Source organism: Cololabis saira, chromosome 18 (genome assembly GCF_033807715.1).
Source record: "Cololabis saira isolate AMF1-May2022 chromosome 18, fColSai1.1, whole genome shotgun sequence".
Classification (NCBI taxonomy): Eukaryota; Metazoa; Chordata; class Actinopteri; order Beloniformes; family Belonidae; genus Cololabis; species Cololabis saira.
The window spans coordinates 22,746,618-22,769,489 of NC_084604.1; the positions used below are offsets into that span (position 1 = coordinate 22,746,618).

At 39.3% G+C, this 22,872-nt stretch overlaps 1 protein-coding gene across 1 annotated transcript in view; it reads right to left on the minus strand.

Moving 5' to 3' along the window:
- The window catches only part of sesn1 (sestrin 1), a 66,252-nt gene that overhangs the window by 37,171 nt on the left and 6,209 nt on the right, over positions 1 to 22,872 (minus strand). The window lies entirely within an intron of this gene.

Here is a 22,872-nt window from a genome sequence, read left to right on the forward strand (position 1 = left end):
AGACAGTCCGAGCAGAAAAAAGAAAGCACACGCAAAATACATGAGCCTGAAGATTGAAGACAAACAAATGTGACGTAAGTAGAGGGGTGTGGCTGGACAGCAAGGAGGGGTCTGGTGATGCAGTGACAGACGTTTTTATCTACTTCTTCCTGGACGCTGTTATGTTTTTGTCACATTGGGTTCAAAAGAATTTATGCACGCAAGTAACCCCCCCACGTTAAGTAATCCTATAGCCTGTCCAACAAGCTGAGCTCAGATGTTCTTTATGCCCTAGATCACATCCAGACACTCTCCCTCACATGCACACAAACACGAAGAGATGGTAAACAAGGAATCTATGACACTACACTGCTCCTAGCTTTCATAATTACCACAAATCCTCGACCCTCTTATATAGACAGTCTTTTTATAGTTTCATATTTCTGCAGTTTTTTTTTGTTTTTGTTTTTTTAAATAGTGTTTCTATTTGGCTTCATTAGAGCAACTTAAACTTTGTCAACTTAAACCTTGTCTATATATGCCTAAACTGAAAAAGACAAGTTACTTTACTGGCGCTGATGGCAAACTGGTGCTTTTGTGGTAAGCAAGGGCAGGTCTGAAAACAGAAATATGTTGACGTGATTGCAAGATAAAAATGTTGTTTTCCATGAATACTAAGAAAGTTTTCATATAGTTCTTGGCCAACTGTCTGGGAAGCTCATAAATGGTGACTAAATTAGGTTATGCTGGTTCTGATTTAAAGGGAGTTAAACAAAAAGTACAAACACACTCACACACACAGCAAAGAAACACACACACCCTCCTTTCCTAGAAGTTCTTGAACAAGCTCCAATGGATGTTGTCCAGAGTACACATGTAAATTTCCCCCCCTCCCAAATCTCTTCCCTTCTGTTCATGCAAAAAACTCTGAACTCCTCGCCCAACCCCTTCCACACCCACCCTGATATCCCCTTCCTCCATCAACCCACCCCTTGCTTTTTGGCTGCACGTAAACAGATTCTAGAGGTGTGTCCCCTCTTCGGCCAATAGCAGCGCTCTTAAGCAGTGCATCTGGACCAATCAGAGCTGCCAGTCGGAGCAGCCGTCTCGCCTTCTGTTAACGGCAGTTGTTGTTTTGCTGCTCTCTGTTTTCTGCAAGTACTCAACAGTGATGGATGAGGGGAATAAAGAGGAGGTCAGGTCAGCCTTTAATAGGTCCTCAGCGCTTCCCCACAATTAGGCGGGGGCTGATCTAAAATTCATGTATGTGTGTGCGAGTATAAGAACATGGTACATGCTCACAAACACTGTTTTTGCCAAGAGCATCGACAGCGTTCGCTTATCTCCAACTATGCAACCCCCTCCCTCAAACACACACACACACACACACACTCACACACACAGACTACACTTTGTTTCTTGCACACGAGTCACTCACACACAACGAGTTACTGGTTATATCAGAGCAGAAGGGTGTGGAAAGCTGGCAGCAGAATATCTCCTTATACAAGCAGGACACCTGTCAAACCAGCCAACAACAGATAGATAACCTAGATATGTCTGCACTTTCCACATAAACAGAAGCATGAAATGGAAATCCAAAACAAGCTACAGTTGCAAGCAAGAGCCTTTCTAGCAATCCTACAAGCAGTTTTCTGAAAACATTCAAACATCAGCCCGAGATCTGTTAACTGCAAAGAAAATTATTTGAAAACAGTGCCTACTATCAGGAGATCACGACTACCGATTGTTGAGATTGTTTGAGAAGTCAGATAAACATAAAGTCCCCTAAAAACAAAAATCAAGTTCTAAATCTTGTGAATATATGTTTTTTTATGTGTTAAGATATCTTGAGCCAAATCAGCCAACAAAACTATAACTTAAGACTTTTGCTTCAGCGATGAAGATCACCCCCTACAGCAGACGCGTCAACCTCAATTTATCTGGACCACAAGAACATACAAAAACATTACGTATTAACTTGTATGTACTAACAATATTATGCCAATCTGTTTTAGACACATATATGGACTATAATAGTATGCCCACAATGCATCATGATTTAATTACCTGCACCATGATCCACCCACTGAATGGTAGAGTGTCTCAAAAAAAACTAATTCCTAAACCAATGTTGAGGTTAAGTCATGGATTTGACACAAACATGTCCAAGAAAAGAAAAAATGACGAAGACAGAAGGCAATCCATCAAATTTTTACACCAGCTCTACAATAGTATAGTAAGTGATATGTGTTGACAGTTAAATGCAGAGGAAATTATGTAATATTATTTTTTAAATGTAGACACATTTAAGTACTCTTGCAGCAGGTGTTGAACCATCTCTTTGACACCAAACATAAGGCTGAGACTGTAGACCCGGGTGTGAGATATCCACATCAGAGTGGCAACATCTGACAGCCCTGACAGTTCTACGCAAAAGACTGACAGAACTAACCCGGACCACTCATGGGATTTGGCCTCGTCACTTATTCACATGTGCTGTGAGCAACCGCTGAAATGAGAGGCTGGCAAGTTACAAAGAAAAGTTAGCAAAAGCCCCGTGGAGAAGCAAAAGAAGCCAATACGTGGTGTATTTGTTTTTTGTTTTTTTGCTCTTGTTGGAAAGGTGCCAAACTTGACAAAATAAGATTTTGTAAGAGTTTATTATTTACCTAAAGATATTTACTTACAACAGAAGTGGCATAAGCATATTTGGACATTTTGTAGTGTCCCATCAAATTCACCACAGAGGACACAAGTCTTCTAATGTATTCTTCATTTATCGGACAGACGTTTCACAGGTTTGACCTCAAAATAAATCTGTTTTCCCACTTAAGTAATTAAAAGACTGTTGCTTCAAGCAACACAAGACACTAAATATAATTACAGTACAAGATCTGCACAGAAAGTATTTGCACAAGGAAAACATTCATGACTTGTTTTCCTGTCTCCCTCCATCTTTCAGCCAAATTTATGCAACAAGGATGTATTGCACAATGGAATGTATTTTTAAACATGACTGCCAACGTATAACGTCTGAAAAGAAAAATCTTGACAAAGCACAGCCCTTCTCAACTAACATGCAACTGCTAAATAAGAAGTTTTGCTTCCAACTCAGTGGACTTTTGTGAGAAGATGAGCAATCCACTTTCCATTTGTTTTGGTTTTTTTTTGCAAGAGTGGAGGTACAGTAAAGACAAGCAGGTGATGACAGCACATTTGGATGGACGACTTTACAGGCTTGCACTTAAACAGACGAACACCCGTGATATTTCACAGAGATTCCTTAGTTAAACAACACCCACTGGCCATTTTTGCTTCTTCACAAACATACTTGATAAGTGAGCCCCACTGACCCACATTTTAACATGAGCAACAACAACACTTGCTCCATTGAAAAAATAAAAAAGATGAAGATATTCTTTAAACAGCAGGATTTTTTTGTTGTTGGGTTGTTGTTAAGCATAACTGATTAATGTATTGATTAAAGGTTAGCAGGTACAGACAACACTGTGGTTTCTCTATTGTGCAATACAGCCTCATTACATGAATCTGACTGTAAGGGGGAAGTGAAGAAGTGAGAAAAACAAGTCACCTTATCCCTGTGGGCTCCTTCTGCTGAGACAACTGACTCACTGCTCAAGGCCTTATAATATTAACATTTTAGTTAAAAAGATTAGTTATAATTATTATATTGACTTATTTACAAAGAAATACAAATAAAATAATCAACTTTTGAGCGTGCCTAACACTGCCCTTAGAAGTCATATTCCGCTGTGGCTAAAGTAAAAAAAATTGCCTTGCCATAAAAACAAGTAACTGCATATGTCTTTTTTTAGACTATCAGTGATGGTAATATTCAGACAAAAATGCATTTAAAACGTCTTTATTTCCACGTAATTTCTTCACTTCATTGTTGATCAGTAGTTGTAGTTTAGACATTTTTAAGGGGCTACAAACTGACCACTTCTTACGTTTCAATACGTAACTCATGGGCGCAATTTCCACTGGGGACAGGGGGGACATGTCCCCCCCACTTTTCAAAATAATGTTTTTGTCCCCCCCACTTTTTACAGTTTAAAAACTAACGGTAGGCTCAGCCTGTAATTGCGAATCATCAAGACACACTTTGCGAAGGTACTGACGGCCCTTTGTTTATAAGGAAAGGAAGGAATGAACATGATCTATTTTCATATTTCATAGGAGAAATATGTGGAGACAGGCGCAAGTGAAGAAGTGCAGGCAGGAACCCAACCATGTTAGCCCAAAAGTGATTGTAGAACAGCATCTCAGCAACAAAACCTTAAGATTTCAAGAGAAGTGGTGCTGTGAATTTCCTTGGCTCCATTATAAACAAGGAGGAGTCAATGGAATCCTATGTTTTTTCTGTGCCCAAGCTTTTGAAAATGAAAAATCAAGCCTGGCCAAGAATGCAGATCCAGCATTTTCCCAAAACGGGCAAAAAAAAAGTTAAAAAGTGTCTAAAAAAGTAAATGCATATTCAAATTGTTTGATTGTTCGCATTCACACACACATAGTCTTACAAAGCCACACTGCACATCCACGCTACAGCTACACGCACAAATTTGCCATTCCTACTTGTGTCCCCCCCACCTCTGAAACTAAAGTTTCGCCCTTGACGTAACTTGTTGAAAAATACTGAATATTGCCAACGGCGACTGAAAGGTAACTGCGTCAAGGGAAATGCTATGCTAAATGTTATGAAGTCATATAAAAAGGGATATACCAACTGTTCAAATTACAATAATAATTTCATCCACAACTACTCATTAACATATGGCTGTACAACTTTTCAAAAAGGACTCAAAAGAGATAAAAACATTAAAACATTAAAAACTAAATAATAGTGCATGTATTTGCTTTACAACACTTGTTTGTGCAATGCAGAAACATGTGACATAACAGCTGACCACCAGGCCACAATTGGCCCAGTATATCTAGTTATGCACACAAATTATAACGTGTAAACAAACAGAGCGTCGTCGATTTTGCTACTGGTCTACACTGCAAAGAAAAACAAGCAGAGAATCCAGATGACGATAAGCAAACACACAGAACATTAAAAAGTAAATGACAGCTGGGCGATAGAGACACTGGAGAGGGAACACTGCTCTTTTATTGATGCATGTGATTAGTACAGTACATTGTCTTCCAACCTACTTACATGGTTTCTCCACTTCATTTAACTATATCTGAAACTAGTTTGGATGAATTGCAACATTGAATCTAAATAAATATAAGTAAAGGTAAAAATCTGCCTCTAACTTATGTCACACAGCCCTGGCTTGTGCATTGATTCCTCACTCACTGGCTGGACATCAGCACCATAAAAGTGTTGCATAAGTTACTGAATACTGCCTGTTTGCTTTCGCTCCTCATACCATTTTGTGTCCTGTGCTGTGTAAAATTTATGACAAAAGCATCCTTATAGATTTCCTTCCTTCGTTCTTGACGTCAAGTGACGTGAAGTGAGTTGATGACGCGCTGAAACTTGCTTAAAATGAATCAATCAAACGGGTTGCCAACTGATGCCACAAGGGGAGCTCTTATACAAAGAAGCCCAGTCATATGGAGAACTGCATGAGCAGATTTGTTTGACAGCAGATATTAATTATTTTGCTCCACCTCTAAGATGAGGTTTCAACACTGAGAAAAGCAGACAACTTTTCAGAGCATTTACCAGTTATTTGTAAAAATATTATAACTGCTAGTGAATAAAAGGAGGAGGAAAAAAAGCAAGCTGACTGGATGACTCAAGGGTTTGTATACGTTTTGTGTTGGTTGGCTGTCAAACATTACATACCTGCTCGGAGTGTTTACTGTAACGTCACTGAAGGCCTAGAAACCTTCAAAGAAGCAAGGAGTGGCAGCCTGCCAGCAAAGGACTATTTGAGAACCAGATGGAGAAGTTGTTTTTGTGTCTAATCATTGATCCCCCATGGCCTAGATAATTCTGTTTTGTTTTTCCCCCCCCCGGGTTTCACCAACTTTGGTCAATGCAATTGTTGTACTTCTAAGTTTGCTTAGTCAGAAAAAAAAACGTCAAAAAAAATTCCAGTGCAGGTCTTTTCCTCTTTCCATTTCTTTCTAAAAAGAACCTTGTTTTTAAATGTGAACAACAGTCAGAGTTGTCACTGTCAGCATTTAATTTAAATGTTGTTTTCCAATTTGCTTCAACGAGTTCTTCCAGTTTATGAAAATGCATTTTAAACCTCCCCCAAGGCAAGGCAGTTTACTTGTAAAGCACAATTCAACAACAAGGTGATTCAAAGTGCTTTACAGAGACATTAAAACATCATCAAATAATAGAAAATATACAAAAAGCATTATTTAAAATGCAAACAAAAAAGAAAGAAAGAGAAAAAAGAACAATAAATAAAAACAGAAGTTAAAACATAATCGAGTTGTGAAACTCAAGCTTAAAAGTACCAGTGCAGATTTGGAAGTTAATTCAAATGCAGCTGAGAACAGGTGAGTCTTCAACCTGGATTTAAATAAACTGAGTGTTTCAGCTGATCTGACGCTCTCTGGGAGTTTGTTCCAGACATGTGGAGCATAGAAGCTGAATGAAGCTTCTACGTGTCTGGTTCTGACTGAAGAAAAAATGATCCAGATGACCTGAGGGATCTAGAAAGTTCAAACTGGGTTAGGAGGTCACTGATGTATTTTGGTCCTAGACCATTCAGAGCTTTATATAGACCAGCATGAGAGCTCTAAAGTCTGGATGGACAGGCAGCCAGCATAAAGACCTCAGAGCTGGACTGATGTGGTCCACTTTTTTGTTCTTAGTAAGGACTCAAGCAGCAAAGTTCTGAATGAGCTGCAATCTAACAGATTTTTCAGGTAGACCTGTAAAGATGCTGTTACAATAATCAAGCCTAGTAGCCTACTAAAGATGAATGCATGGACTAGTTTTTACAGGTCTTCCTGTGAGATCTGTAATCCTTGATACAGTATATTCTTAAAGTGATGGTATGCTGACTTTGTTATTGCTCTAATATCCATTTTCTATACCCGCTTAATCCTGTACAGGGTCACGGGGGTCTGCTGGAGTCTATCCCAGCTCATTCCCAGTCGATCACAGGGCCACATATATAGACAAACAACCATGCACACTTGCAAATACATCTACGGGAATTTTAAATCGTCAAACAACCTTGGACTGTGGGAGGAAGCCAGAGCACCCGAAAGGACCCCATGCAGGCACAAGGAGAACGTGCAAACTCCACACAAAAAGACTCCTGGCCAGGCCTGGGAGTCGAACCAGGAACTCTGTGAGGCAACAGTGCCAACCCTTAAGCCATCGTACTATCCTATTGTCTTAATGTGTTTTTCAAAATCTAGGTCTGAGCCCATCGTGACACCCAGATTTCTGGCCTGATCGGTGGTTTTCAGGTATATAGATAGAAGTACTGTGGTGACCTGTACTTGTGTCTCTTTGGCTCCAAAGACATTTCCCTCAATTTTGTTTTAGTTTTAACTGGAGAAAGTTCTGGTACATCCAGTCATTAATCTCATTATTGCATTTATAAAGAGCCGGTACAGGGCCTTGGTCTCCTGGTGATTGTAATGTATATCTGCGTGTCATCTGCATAGCTATGGTAAGTTCATTTGTTGTTCTCTATAATCGTAATTCTTGTCCGCTTAGATGTAAAGTTACCTTCCTGTTCTCTTCTATATTTTGAACCTGTTTAGTACAGTTCCAGAAAGACCCGCCCAGTGTTTGAGTAATACATTGTGGTCAACTGTATCAAAAGCAGCACTGAGATCCATTAAAACTAAGACATTTTTCCACTGTCTGTATTCAAGCATGTCATTAAACACTTTTTTAGGCAGCACTGTGCACTGAGACTGCTCTGACCAGACTGGAAGACATCATATAAGTTTTTTTGTGTTAAAAAGTTATTTAAATGTTGAAAAAATACCTTTTCATCATCTTACTTAGAATTGGAGAATTGAGATCTATGGAGCTAGAACTGTCTCATAATTACAAATGCACACAACGACCCGCAAATGCACAGACCGATTCACAAATGCACACGCCGATCTGCAAATGCACAGGACAAGATTCACAAATGCACAGATCGATTCACAAATGCACAGACCGATTCACACGTGCGTAGGACAAGATACACTATCTATATACACTATGGATACATCCATACATTTGTGTATCTTGTCCTACGCACGTGTGAATTGTTCTGTGCATTTGCTGATCAGTGTGTGCATTTGTGAATCGATCGGTCTGTGCATTTGTGAAATATGAGACTCTTCTAGCTCCATAGAGATCGGCCTGTAGTTGTTTATTTGTGTCTTGTCAAGATTGTCCTTTTTTAGCAAAGGCTTAATTACAGCTCTTTTCAGTGTCCACTTCAAAGAAGGAACTAATGGCACTTTTCCACTAGTACCTACTCAGCGCCTCTACTCGCCACGCCCCCGTCTTGGGCTTCTCCACAACGGGTAGAGGCGGGTGGAGTCGTGCAAAGTAGGTACTTTTTCTGTATCTATTCTGCTGAGGTTCTAAGCGTGCTGAGTCGGCCCTGTATCTGACGTCATCACAATACACGCCACCGATTGGTCGGGGGACGGGGCCGTCAGACGTTTGAATCAGGAAGCGGGAGTCAGCGCGAGAACGACTCGCGGCTCGCTGCGATTTTATTCAACAGGCAATGGCAGCGCAAACGTCTGTTTCGTGATCCAACTCTGAGGTGCAGATGTTCATAAACCTGGTGGCTGAGGAGAGAATTAAAAAGGGATGTAGACGGGCGATAAGGAACGATCAGATCCACCAGGAGCTCTGTCACTTCTCAGCCGCTCGCGGTGAGATGAGAAATCCCAGCTGATTTCTCATCAGCGCCGACACAAACAAACAAAAAAAAAAGCGTCACCGCTTGAAGCTTCTTTCACTCTCATTTTTTAACTTGATATCCAACACAAGTCACAGACCAAGCAGCACATATATATCATTTCCTCCAGGTTCTACATCTTTAGTGTTGTTGTCTTCTCCATTTAGATCACACAATCAAATACGTCACAGCAGCTTCGCTGCAATCCCGCCTACTTCTCACCTAAGTGTTTAAAAACAAACGAGGACAAGGCGAGTGGAGGCGAGACGAGGCGCGCTGAGTAGGTACTAGTGGAAAAGTGCCATAAGACTTCTCCCTTCTTATCTCAATTCTATAGATATATTCGATATGAACTGTCATCAACACACTGACGACTCGGTATAAACAAGACTGTAGCTAAATGTTTAATATTTTGGCACCAACCATTGTTCAGGGACCAGCCTCCAGAAAATCACCCATACTTCCTGCTCAACAAGTAGGCGAAGCATGGCAAAAATGTTTAGATATTTAATGAACAGTCTTAAAATGCTGCAACAACAAGAAGATAAATAGTAAAATAAAAGTTTTTTTGGGGGGTGGTGGTTTTGCTCTTTTAAGAGAGCATATGCTCTCTTAAAAGAGCAAAACTTGGATGGTACTTTAACCATCCAAGTTTTGACTTTTGAAGGGTTTTTCAGCACTCTGTCTTTGTTGTAATTATCAGCACCAGAAACATAAATTAAGTGCAAAGTTATTCATCACATGTTAGCTGAAATTATCGTCCTCTGGCTTTGGGAAACACTACAAACATCACAGAATAAAATGCCTTATATTTTTATTGACACAGCTCCCAAATGAGCCTCCATTGCTCTGCAAACTCCAAAAGTTTAAGACTGAATTTCAGAAAAGCCCAAAATAGTAATTTCCCTGTGGTTGGACTCAGACAGCACTTTAATTGTTAACTGGAACAATTTCTCCTGAACAATAGACATGGGTTTGTACTTTGCTCAAGACTGAGGGAGAGAGTGAAGTTTAAATGGCTGTTCTTTAAAGAAAAAACAAAGTTTTATAAAGCAATTGATCAAAGTTTCAATGCGTTAGATTTAGGAAGATCTGTTGACAAGGAAGGAATTAAAATGCTCATCATCATATTATCATCAGTGCAGAATCATAAGAAAATATTATCCATACCAAATAATGCAGTAATTGTTGTGTTTTGTTACCTTAGAAGTAAACTGCCTTAGACACTGAGGCAACATTGTGCGTGCCTGCGTGCAGGACTTTTGCCACCGCTAGCTCATGAGGTTGGTTTGAGGTACAAAAGCCCAAAATGATCGCAGATTCCAGCTTGGGAGCCTTTCTAGCTTTTTGGTACACATTTGCAAGGAGAGGGTAAGATTAACAGTTATTCTGCTGCTAGAAATCTGCAACTAGATTTAAGTTCAATGTTCTGCATCTTGAAGTAAACATTGTTATTTTAAACCAGACAGGGTTATGTAGGATAAAGTGATAAGCTCTAGTTTAATTGTGAGTGCAACACTATACCCACTTTATAGTATGCTAAAAACTGAGAACTAACCACAACAATGTGGTGTATGTATACAGGAACAGAAAAAGAAAAAGCCAGATGGTGAGCATTGAAAGCAAATAATGTAAAGCTCTACAAAGAACTAAATGATTTTCAAGATTGAAAAGTCACGTCTTTGGTTAATTATTTCTGAAAATGAAAGACCTGAGAAAAAAACCACAAGTGAAACCCAGCCAACCAATAAATAATGAATATGTTTAACTGATTCAACAGCAAAAAGGAAGAAAAATGAAATATATCTTTTGCAATGCTTGTCTGATGGCAAAATACATTTTAGTTTTGAACTTTTAACTTTTGAAACTAGCTCCTCGTTACTCATTCAAATTTCTCCCTTCTAATTTTGGACCATCTTGTAGAAACGGTGTCATCCCTAAAGTGTTGACTGAGGTATCATCAACATCAACATCAAGTGGACAATCGTAACGATTGCCCTGCAACGCACATATAAAAAAACCTGCAATCAGATTACAAGTGATATGTTCAATGACCAGTTTAAAGACTATTACCAAATATTTTCCTAAGACAAAGATCTTTCCTAAATTATCAAAAGATTCTAAAAAATAAAAAAAAGAGTTGAGCTGTTGGGTAATCCTCTATGAAAGTGCTCCAAGATTGCAGAGCTGAGTCTGGGTGTCATGCTGGATAGCTGGCTTCAACTAGGGATCCAATAACCTTATAAGATATGATGAGTGGCACATTTTGTTACAGTATCCCATCCAATTAGTGTGTAAGACAAGCAGTACAAACCTGTCATCATTTGAGGGGTAAACAACTCAAGAGCATTTATATTGTACCTTTTAGCTAAAGTTTCTGTTCTTTATTCAGCAAAGAGTTTTAAAACCGTTGAACTGTAATAAGACCACAAAAAAAGGGAACATCACTATTTCCTCTTTGACACGTGAGTCTTCTTTCAAGATTAAGACATGAGCGTCTGAAGTGACCAAAACAACTTGCAAAGCTCAGCCACACTGGGAGTACACAGACACAAACACCTTGTAGTCTCACCACAGAGACGCGCAGAAACAGAGCTGGGCAGATTAAAGACGAGTGTGACAAACGGATGAAGAGCGTGAAAAAGCTGCTACCAGTCCACCGTGTTCACTGCAATTTTAGGTCATCATCGGTATCATCTACACGCAGGGGTATTTTTAGAGAATATGTGAACAACATTTATTTGCACTTATGACAGCCCTTAAAATTGTCCATATTTACTTTCAGACCCAGTATTTGGCTGTATCTGCTTTAGAGGAAGACAGTATATGATTTTTAGGTCTCTTATAGTCTAAAATCTGCAGATTCATCTTTAGTTAACCAAATACTTGAAGTTTGTGGATATGCTGTTCAAAAATGAATGTAAAGTTAAACTCTAATTAGCAGCATGTGTGATGGACCTGATGTCGTAACTGATATTAAACTGCTATGCTGAGACGTTTTGTAAAACGTGTATAAAAATAGAGCACAATGATTCACAAATCCTAATCTACCAATGTTCAATTGAGTACACTATGAAAACAAGACATATAATGTTCAAACTGATAAATTAACAGTAACTGTTTTTATTTCCTCATTTTGAATTTGATGCCTGCAACAGGTTCAAACAACAGAAGGCTTGTTTACCATTGTGTTTCATCACCTTTCCTTTAAACTACCCTCTATAAGTACTTAGGAATTAAGGGCATTAATTGTTGAAGCGTTTTATGTGGAATTCTTTTCCCTTTCTTGTGGGTACGACTTCCGTTGCACAACAGCTCGGGGTCTCCTTTGTTGTGTTTCTAAATGTGCCACACATTTTTAATGGCAGACCGGTCTGGACTGCAGGCAGGCCAGTCATACCAGTCGTACACCAAAACCCACTTTTACTCATTAGCGTTTAACCCAATATGGGAACCTCGCTCTGTTTTTAGTGGTTTTATGTAATTTTATTTGTTTATTTAATTGTTTTTATTGTATTTTGCTGTTGATTGTTTGTCCTCTTATGTACAGCACTTTGTTTCAGCTGTGGTTGTTTTAAAGCGCTTTATAAATAAAGTTGAGTTGAGTTGAGTACCTGCACCCTTTCACTACGAAGCCATGCTGTTCTAACCAGAAGAATCTGGCTTGCCCTTGTCTTGCTGAAATAAGACCGTCCCTGAAAAAGACGTTGGTTGGATGGCTTCATATGTTACTCCAAAAGCTATATGTAGTATGGTGCCTTCACATATGTGCATGTTACCCACAATGCCATGGGCACCAACCCACATCCATACCATGAACGATGCTGGCCTTGAGCTATGGGCAAATAACAATCTACAGTAGATGGTCCTTTTTTTCGTCTCTAGCCCTGGAGGATATGACATGCACAATATTCCAAAACAATTTGAGATGTGGGCTCGGGCTCTTGTATTTGTAGATGTAGCAACAAACTGTGTTAGCTGACAATGGTTTTCCAAAGTGTTCCTGAGCCCACATGGTAATATCCTTTACAGAATGATGTGAGATTTGAATGCAGTCCCACCTGAGGGGATCAAAGGTCATGGGCATTCAGTGTTGGTTTTCAGCTTTGTTGCTTACATACAGAAATTTCTTCAGAATCTCTGAATCCTTTGATAATATTATGGACTGTAAATGAGATCACTAAATCCCATGCAGTTATACAAAGAGGAATGTTGTTGTTCAACTGTTGGGCTATTTGGCCTTGCAGTTGTGCTCAAAGTGGGGAACCTCACCACATCTTTGATTGTGAACAACTAATCCTTTCAGAAATTCTCCTTTTATATCCAATCACGACACTCGCTTGTTTCTCGCTTGTTAAACCTGTTTACCTGTGGAATATTCCAAACCATTCCTCAACATTCCCAGTCTTTTTGCCCCCCCATCTTTTTGAAACATGTTGCAGGAATCCAATTCAAAATGAGTGAATATTTTCATCGGACAATGAAGTTTATCAGTTTATATTGAGCATAAGACATCTCGTCTTTGTTGTGCATTCAATTTCACCAGCTCATCTGAGAAGGATACATGAGTTCCAAACTGAATATCCTAGCAACTTTGAATGAATGGAAAAGCCACTCATGTATGTAACTGTCCTTAATATATCTACAGCCCTTGTTACTGCTGAAATACGAATCACAGAGCATCTGGTTGTCATATCATGAAATAGTTAGTTACTGTGTGTAAAGGCTAAACTGAAAACATTTTTTTTTTTAAATATATTTCTTCCAGCTCATTATAACAATGAGCACTTGAAATAACCTCATGTCCTTATTCAAATGCTGAACTTGCAAAGGTTGCAAGAACATTTTTTCAAAATATTTGTAGGGTAAATATTGTCTCTACAAACCAACACGTATCCTTTACAAATGTATATCATGATCAAGCATTTAGTAAATAATCTGTAGGTATGGAATTTTGTCCAGCAGCCATACTCTGATCTCAGTAGACCACCGACACTTACGTACACGCTGTGCGGAGGCAGATTGTGTGGTGGATCAACATCACCGTAAGTATCTAAGAACAGCATGTCACTAGACTTATCAAGTTAGAAGCTTGATGACAGCTGACTGCAACTTAAAACCCTAAATACCATTAAGGTGAGTGAGACATAAATAGTGCATATCATCCTGGAAGGAAACTGTGTTACCAGAGAAAATGTCCTTTGAGTTTTTGACAGTGGCGTCTGCGTAACTAGCCCACTCATCTTCAAAATTAGGCTATTGAAGGATGAGAGGCATGTGAAACGTTTTTACGCATGACTTTACTATTTGGATGCATTTGTGCTTGCAAACTTGTCTTTGAATTACACTATGAGAACTAAATAAACTATCTTTCATGTATTTAAAATTAAAAAAATAGTAATTGAAGTTTTATGGCAAAATAATAATAAAAAAAAAAAAAAACAGTAGTGGCAAAATTAGCCAAAGAATCTCAGTTTTCTGGTCTGCAGTTTGCTCACTGATAGTTGAAACAGTTGGTACTTTCAGGCTCTGAAGTGAAGTTGCTCTGCTGCACTGGGTAATATGCAAGTCAAAATCAATAACATCCTCCAGAAAATACTGTACAGACTTGATAAACCTCAGGCTTCAATGCCAGTCCATTCGTCTGTTGCATTCCAAGAAAGTAGCATTAAAAACTATTGCTTACATGAGTCACAGTTCAATGACTTTACAAGTTTATTTTTGCTATTCGAATTCTGGACCTGGACTACTGACGCATACAATAAAAAAATAAGAGCTTTGAGCTGTGAAAAAAAAAGAAAAACAATGTTGACAACAGGAGAGATTGTTGGGATCTCAAACATTACACTCGGTATTAGTTTAGCTTATTTTGAAGCAGTATTACCTTATTTTTCTTACATTAATTAAACAACATAACCACAAATAGCAAAGAAAAATGCAAGAATGACAGAGTTTCATCTTCTCACATTTAAGCTACAGTGCAGGTATGTATTGATTTTTATTTTGGGTTGGGACTATAAGCAGAAATAACAACAGGGAGACAGATGGTACCATGCAAATGTGAATGGCTCAATGAGTGGGATGTTTTTAGATGTTGTTGCCCCCAAACAAAGTGACAGAGTTTTGTTATGTAACAGTGTTTGAGTTGTTAGACACTTCAGATATGCAGGTAAATGCCCTTAAGCACAGAAAAAGTGGCTTTCAAAATATGCCACCTTTAATGTTGGCTTTACAAATTGCTTATTGCTTTGTCAATAATGTCAGTCTGCGTGCGTGCGTGCGTGCGTGCGTGCGTGCGTGCGTGCGTGCGTGCGTGCGTGCGTGCGTGCGTGCGTGCGTGCGTGCGTGCGTGCGTGCGTGCGTGCGTGCGTGCGTGCGTGCGTGCGTGCGTGCGTGCGTGCGTGCGTGCGTGCGTGCGTGCAGATACCTTTGTGGATAAAAGGGAGTGTGTTTTCCTAGACCAGGTAAACATTATCTGGTAAACCCACTCAAGCAGCTACTTCACACAATGTACGTCAATCACACAAGCAGAAACACACTCCAAGTCTGCTAATTTACCAAGTGCACGCAAATTTTGGAGGAAAAAGAGCTAAGGTCAGAGGTGAACGACTGTGGGAATGTGGAGGTCCTGTAGCGTTAGAACTGTCACCGTCCTGACAAACTGGCCTGTAACATAAACAAGCTCTCATACATCAGCCTTGGACAATACTCCAGAGAAGAGAGCACAATACCCTCCACCTCTGCACACTGGGCCTGAAACAATACCCCAAACGCTAAAAAAAACATTCATAGCAAATTTTAAGCCAACACTGCTCAGGGTAGAGTTAGAACCGACATCACTGGTCGAGCAGCACCACACATGACGCAATGGGAAATGACCCATCATCAGGTACTGATGTAGCTGAGTTTAAGTCACAAAATGTGATGTCTTTGCAAGATTTTTTAACGTGCCTTTTTAGTGCCTTGTTTGTCCTTCAGGACTCAAGTCAGTTGGCAAGCTTTAAGCCCACAAAGAGTTTCATACGAGTAAAAATAAGAGCATACACATTTTACCTTGTTTCCTCTGGCATATTTATTTTCTATTAGCAAAAAGAGACTGAACACCTCCTGTGTTATGTAATGAAAATAGCATACCTTACATATCATTTTTTGTTAAGTTTTAATAACAATACATTATCTTCCACAGGCTACAAATTACTGACACAAAAAAAATTTTGGGCGGTAAAAACTTCTAAAAAATTAAATAAAACTAAAAACAAGAACTGTAGCTTCTGATGTTGCTGCTCTGTTTTAGTGCTTACACAATTCTCCTCATCTACAAAGGAGCATGTGTGCCTAATATTTAGTTTTTGTTCTCCAGTTGGTTAAACCTGGTGCTGCGACGCCTGTGTGGTTCGTATCCTAACAGATGCTTACACTGATATCTAGACCCTAGCCACTGGACAGTCACACACACATACAGGATGACCAGGGCCAAAGGAAAAAAATATAATAATCTGTGGCACTGCATGAATTCAGACCAGTGCATGGAAAATTCCCATTAAGCAACTTAAGAAGAGTGCATAAAATCCTACTAACAACTAGTATAGACCTCCCTCCTGTGGCCAAAGAAGTGAACTGTAAATGCTTCAGTACCCTGTGTGATGAAATCCCTCAATGGACAATCCTGTTTCATCTCAAACAGAATCAGCATTAAAGTGTTAGAGGGGTGAAAATAAAAAGGCATGCATTAATTCCCCCCACTGGACAGTCTCTCTTTCTCCAATCAAATGTATCCTGAACACAACTGGCTCCCAAGTCCATGGAAGGATATGTGTTGGACCAGCAGCTGAGAGTATAATACAAGCTGCATCATGTGCAGCCTCTTCTAAAAAGTTTTTTTTTTTTTAGAAAACCTACCTATGTGTGCACACCTGTCTGCGAGGGCCCCCACTTCTACTACTACTTCCCTCCTCCATAGAAACACTTTTCTCATTCTTTTTCAACTGCTTATAACAGCCCAAGTCTATTCAAACACAACTGGTCGACAGCATATAGACTGATTTCAACACAAGCAGAAGTACAGCCGCTCTCAGAGCTGAGATACAATAATTTAATTTAAATGTGGGTTTTTTAACGAAACTGCAAACTTTGAGTTTATCCTAGAGGGTATCATTTCGAATCCCAGAAAAAAAAAAAAAAACATGTGTAAAGACCAAATGGTAAATGGATGAATGTGCTTTTCCAGTTCTAGCGTAGTTCTTCACCCAACCTCAATAACAGTGCTTCTTTGTCTTTCCAGACTTTTTAATCTATACAGTCCCTTTTTTCCCCCCATTCATGTACACACTGAACCACAAATAAACAATTTATGGGCAACGTGGGGTTCAGATTACCCACAGATGCTTCAACATGTGGACTGCTGAAGCACAAGGGATCAAACCACTGACATTCTTCGTGGCAGATTACCACTGTACACTCTTAGCGCCAACAACCTGCAAAAGGCAGCAAGAATAGTTTAAATACAACTTACTTAATCATCTCCTCATATTCTAGATGACAGGCTCGACTTTTTCACAACAGGCCCACAAAACATTTTCAGCTGTAATTAAAAACTTTAATAACGGCTCTTTTCAGTTCATATGACCAGGACTACAACAGTAAGCCAGCACGTGTAGTGAAAAATTAGTGTTGCGTCTAAAAGAACCACAGCCAATATTTGTCTGTATATGTAAATTTGTAAACCTTTCCCCGACCCTGCACCCCAACCTGGGACTTGATGATTGGGCCGGAGCTTCGGGAGCTGCGTGCTGGCCTGTGGTCCCCACCCCTGGTCATCCCGTTGCTGCTTCCACCTGCCTGCTGTGCTGTTGCCGTCCCTGACCCACCAGTCTGGCCCTCGGCAGGAGGGTCCTCCCTTATGATCCAGGTCCTGCACGAGGTTTCTTCCCTCCTAAAGGGGAGTTTTTCCTTGCCACTCTTTGGCTTAAGGTTTTTCTCCCACTAGGGGACTTTTACCTGCCATTGTTTATGTAATAACTGCTCGGGGGTCATGTTCTGGGTATGGGTCTCTGGAAAGCGTCTAGAGACAACTTTTGTTGTATTAGATGCTATATAAATAAAATTGAATTGAATTGAATTGAATGTAAATCTGCACTTTTTGTCTTAATCCTTGTTTTAATTCTTAATTCTCTTTTAGTCTGCACAATCAAATCCACATTTTTTATATCCAGAATGTGAACAAACTGCTTTAAGGGGAATTGAGCAGCTAATAAAAGAGGAAAACATTATTTTTGTAAATCTCATTCAAACCACATCCAGAAGAGGTTTCATATTGCAGATTGAAATTACATTTAATTACATGAGAAATCCACAAAAGCATCTCTGTCAGAACTCTGTGGGCACTCAAATCAGATTGCCACAAATCTTTTGCATCACTTGCATGGTGTGATAAGACAACATCAGGTTCACAGAACTGGAACTTTGGGTTCAGGCTTCAGCATAGGTAAAATAATTATGTTTATTGACAAAACATCTGGGAACTAAAAATTCATCACACCACTCCCTCAAAAGTCAGCAGAGCACAAAATTCTTTAATCCAGTGAAACATCAAACTGTGAACTTTCTACCTTTTTAAGCCCTTATTTCTTCAGTTAACATATTGTATCTCTGACTATTTAAAAGCATTTATTTGTATTAGAAAAAAGCCAACCTTGACACAGACAGACACATTTGTTTCCCAATATGCACTTAAGATGCAGTGTTGGCAAAAGACACAATTTCAAGATCTGACTCCCCAATTCAGATTAGCTTTGAATGCAAGGGATGTCGGATTTGAGCAATAAATCAAAAGTGTCTGAGGAACAAGAAGAGTTAAAAAGGTTCATTCATTTGCCCCTGTGGATGAAAAAGTTCAGGATATGTTCTGTTAAACAGCTGAACAACTGATTTATTTCTTTCACACCCGCAATGAACTGCATTTGGAAGCTTTAACATTTACTGACATCATTAAAGAAACAGAAAAGAGAGTTGAATACATGCTCAGGGAAAATAAATAAAAGCTTACGGCCAATTCTGCTTAGTCTGAAGCTAAAAATATGAACACAAAACGGGTACACAATTACCTCTATATCCAGTTTACTTATTTGTTTTTCAATCTTTTGTTCTTCTTCCTTTCAGCGGTCTGACATCATGCGATAGTATTTTGTTGTAGTTGTGTTATTTACCACCAGGCCAAACCTGTTCTTAGACGGCATTATCATAATATATTTTGGGATGTGGTCATTAAAAGCAAATTTGCATAGGCTGTGCTTCTGGATGTGTCCCAATATGGAGTAGAAATTAACCCTGGCTAGTACGACTTGCATGGTTTGTTAGATAAACATTTGCATCGGCTATGGTTGAGTTATTTCAAGGGGGCCGGATGTCTTTGTTTTTCTGAACTAAACCATGTAGCCTGCCATTATATCACAATGCATTGTGGGTATTAGTGATATTGACTAGTCAGAACAGGCCTGTGGAGAGGTCAAATAGTTGTAAAAGTTATTTGCTATTGTCTTTCCCTGACCACTTTTCCTTAAGCTTCCTGGAAAACATAATGAGGGGGAGGGAAGACGTTTGTCAGAATTTGGAAAAAGATGACAGTGCTACAACAACAATCTGACCACTAACACTGATCTGTTGTGTGTGTTTGCAGTAGTAAAACTAAAAATGTTCTAGGGAAAAAAATAACTGTACAAAAGATGCATAATGTACTTTGCCCAGTGCATTTTTAGAATGTTGCTCCACAGAAGGTGCATCTTACAGAAGATATTATTATAATAAAATATAACACAGAGCTGCAGCACTGTTTTTCTGGGTTTCTTCCAGAGTCCTAAAACCTTCCAGTTGGGTTGAATGATGATTCTAGACTGAGCATAGTGACAGGGAGTTTGCATGACTGTTTGTCTGGTTTGTCTCGGTGTGTGTACCTACATATCAGCTGATGAAAGCTGTGACTGGCTCCAGATGCCGATTGGAATTTTGATTCCAAGAGATGAAGGCTATTTTATAGATGTTCCTCTAAACGTACCCCAATGTGAAGAAGGAAGGTGAGCATAGCGAAACGTTTAAGGTGCAACAATTGCCTTTTAAACATATTCTAGGGAGCTCATAGAGAAGAGAGCTTATTACTGGTTTGTGCAGACTCATGGGACTGTCAAATTTAAATCAAAACTGTCTGGAGCAGTAGGGACATAGTTTTGTTGTGTTTGAACTTTGAATTGAGTGAACATAAATTTCGTAAAATAAAAAACAATTTAAAAGTAACCACAACTGAGGGCTCTATGAGAGTTGGTATTTATGTGTGACCTTTTTCACATCACAACAAGCATAATGTCGGCCCTTATGTGTAATATTTTCGGTACTTGCTGTATATATATTTTTATCGTCCATCAACTTATAATCTGAAGAAGTGGATGAGGACATAATAGGTCAAATATTTTGTTATAAATCCCAATTACTACAAGTGACACGAGTGAGCTTTTTCCTGTTTACTTTGGTCAAGAAAGGTCATCAAATGGATCAAGAAAGATGTGGCAAGAACACAACCTTCAGGAAGCTGTCAAGGAAAATTTTGAAGACATGCCTTAGTGCCTTTGTTACCCATTTGCTAGAAACTTTGCTAGAATCAATATCTTCACTGCTGGCTGGTAAATCTTTTACATTATTGAACTGGTAAATGTCAAGTGTTGCCTGTATGATGCCATCCTGAACCCAGAATACATTATAAATATCAAGTTGTATAGAGGACTCTAATTGAAACTATGTTTAACAGCGACTATTATTGAAAATAAACAATTGTTTTTAACAATTACATTTAGCAAAAGACAGTAAGAAGAGCATTCAAGTCTTATTAGCAGGATTCCTTTTAAACCAGTCTTAGGCACCAGAGAGGAAGGCTCTTTGTACTTATGGGGTGTCAGTAGTTTTCCACTGGAGGTTGTTAACTCAATACAGAGAAAGACTGTGCCTGTATCAATGCCATCTTTGCTTTTCCCCTTCCTCTCTCTTAAAATCATGCTTTTTCAACAGTTCTTGATTGCTAATTATAATACACCCGTTAACAGAGTCTTGAGGATACATTACATTTCCATCCCTGGCTTCTTTATATGAAGTCGATTCTCACTTGGGAGGAAAGCTTACAAACACATAAGCTCCCCGTTTGATCCGACAACACAGACAGAGCCCCACCTTCCACCCAGTGCATCATGCTGTCACCGGCACACTCAAGACTATAGAGGAGGGGGCTTGTGGGAAATGTGCAACTAGGTCACTATCAATCCTGTTGTAAGCCTGAATAGATGATAAAAATTGACAGCAAAATAGTAAAAAAATAAGATTTAAAAGATGGTTTACTGCTGAAAAAAGGAGAAGCCTTTTTTCTTCATAGTTATAAGTATTATACTAAAATTTTAAATGTTTCTTTCAAGCTGCTAGAGAGAAAAAATAGGTTGGTGCAGGATATTGGCTTTTGCACAACATAAGCAGTCGTCATGGTACCAGTGGCATGAGGTGCAGTAACGGAGTGGGTTGGTTGGTTGGTTGGAAGGAACTGTTATTTGTGGGGTGGGGGCGCTGGCTCATCTGCAATTATTTCTGGCTGTGCTATTCAGGAACTGAGGGGGGGTGAGGGAGAAAGGGAGTTGGATGGAAGTGTTTGGAAGAAACTGTAGAGGAGAATGCAGCACAACATGACAGCTGTGAACTGATGGTTGAATAAGAGACGGAGAAAAAGACTTTGTCTGCCAAATGGAAATAAGTTCTCTATCGATTTATCTAAATGGTGGACCAACTAGTCCTATGTGAATAGCCAGAAGTTTACCTGCTTTGCCCCTTAATTTGTAAAAGCACTGACATGAGAAGATAGCTGAAGCATTAAAAAAAAAAAAAATCAAATTATGAGGCAAGATAAAATGCAGAAAAGTCACAACTGGCTCAATATGAGGCTTCATTCAGATAGAATATCATAGACAATACTTAAACCCTCCTACCCAAGATCCACTCACCACTCTCCCCAGCTGGTAAACAGCTTTAAAAAGAAATGGAGCATTTAACAGTACAGTTTCTATGTCAAAGGGTACTGTTACTGCTGCCCCCCCAACTCCCCACAATACAATTTGCCTGATCTGATCAGAGATCATCCATAATCTAGCATATCTCTCCAAACTACAAGGCTTTTCTTTCACACTCCTCCTTAATTTATTTTAAAGCAGAGGAAGTCTAGAGAGGACCAGCGCGTATTCTGGACGGTGAGTTTCACCCTCTAAACATCCTACTTCAGAAAGAGAGAACTTCAATTATCAGTATTAACTATGTGCTGAACAATAACTTTCATTTCTTCAATCATGGGGTTAATGTCAAAACAAACATTGCAATCCAATGATTTGGGGAAGCTCAAGTCTTTAGGAACATGGAAGTTAGATCTTTATGACTACACTGACGTGTGGCTGCATCTTAAGCTGAGATGTTTGCAGTGCACCAAATAACAAAACTGTGGCTGCTCTTCGTAAGTGCTATTTAAAAAGGAAGTGAAAGGAGTTGACTGTAATATTAGTAAAGAATTATTTATCAGTATTCATTTACTGGACTATATCAGAAAAATCTTACGGGACCAATTGTTCCTGCCCATAAAACCGAGAAGGGTTTTAAGGCCTAAGACGTTGGTGGTGGTGGAGGGGTGATGATTTGGAGTTACTCTGCAGGCACAGGACCGGGATAACTTGCACTCACAAGAACTCTAGAGTCAAATGTGAGGCCATCTGTCTGACAGCTAAGGCTTAAAACTGGGTCATGAAACACGATGATGATCCCTAGCACACCCGCAAATCTACAGCAGGATGTCTTGACAAAGAAAAGAACGAAGAATCAAAGTCCCGACCTCAACTCAACTGAAGTGGTCTGACAAGACCTTAATACAAGCAAATACCTACAAATCTCAATGAATTGAAGCAACTTTCTAAAGAAAAATGGGGAGGGAGGAGACTGATAATGTCACAAAGAATAGCTC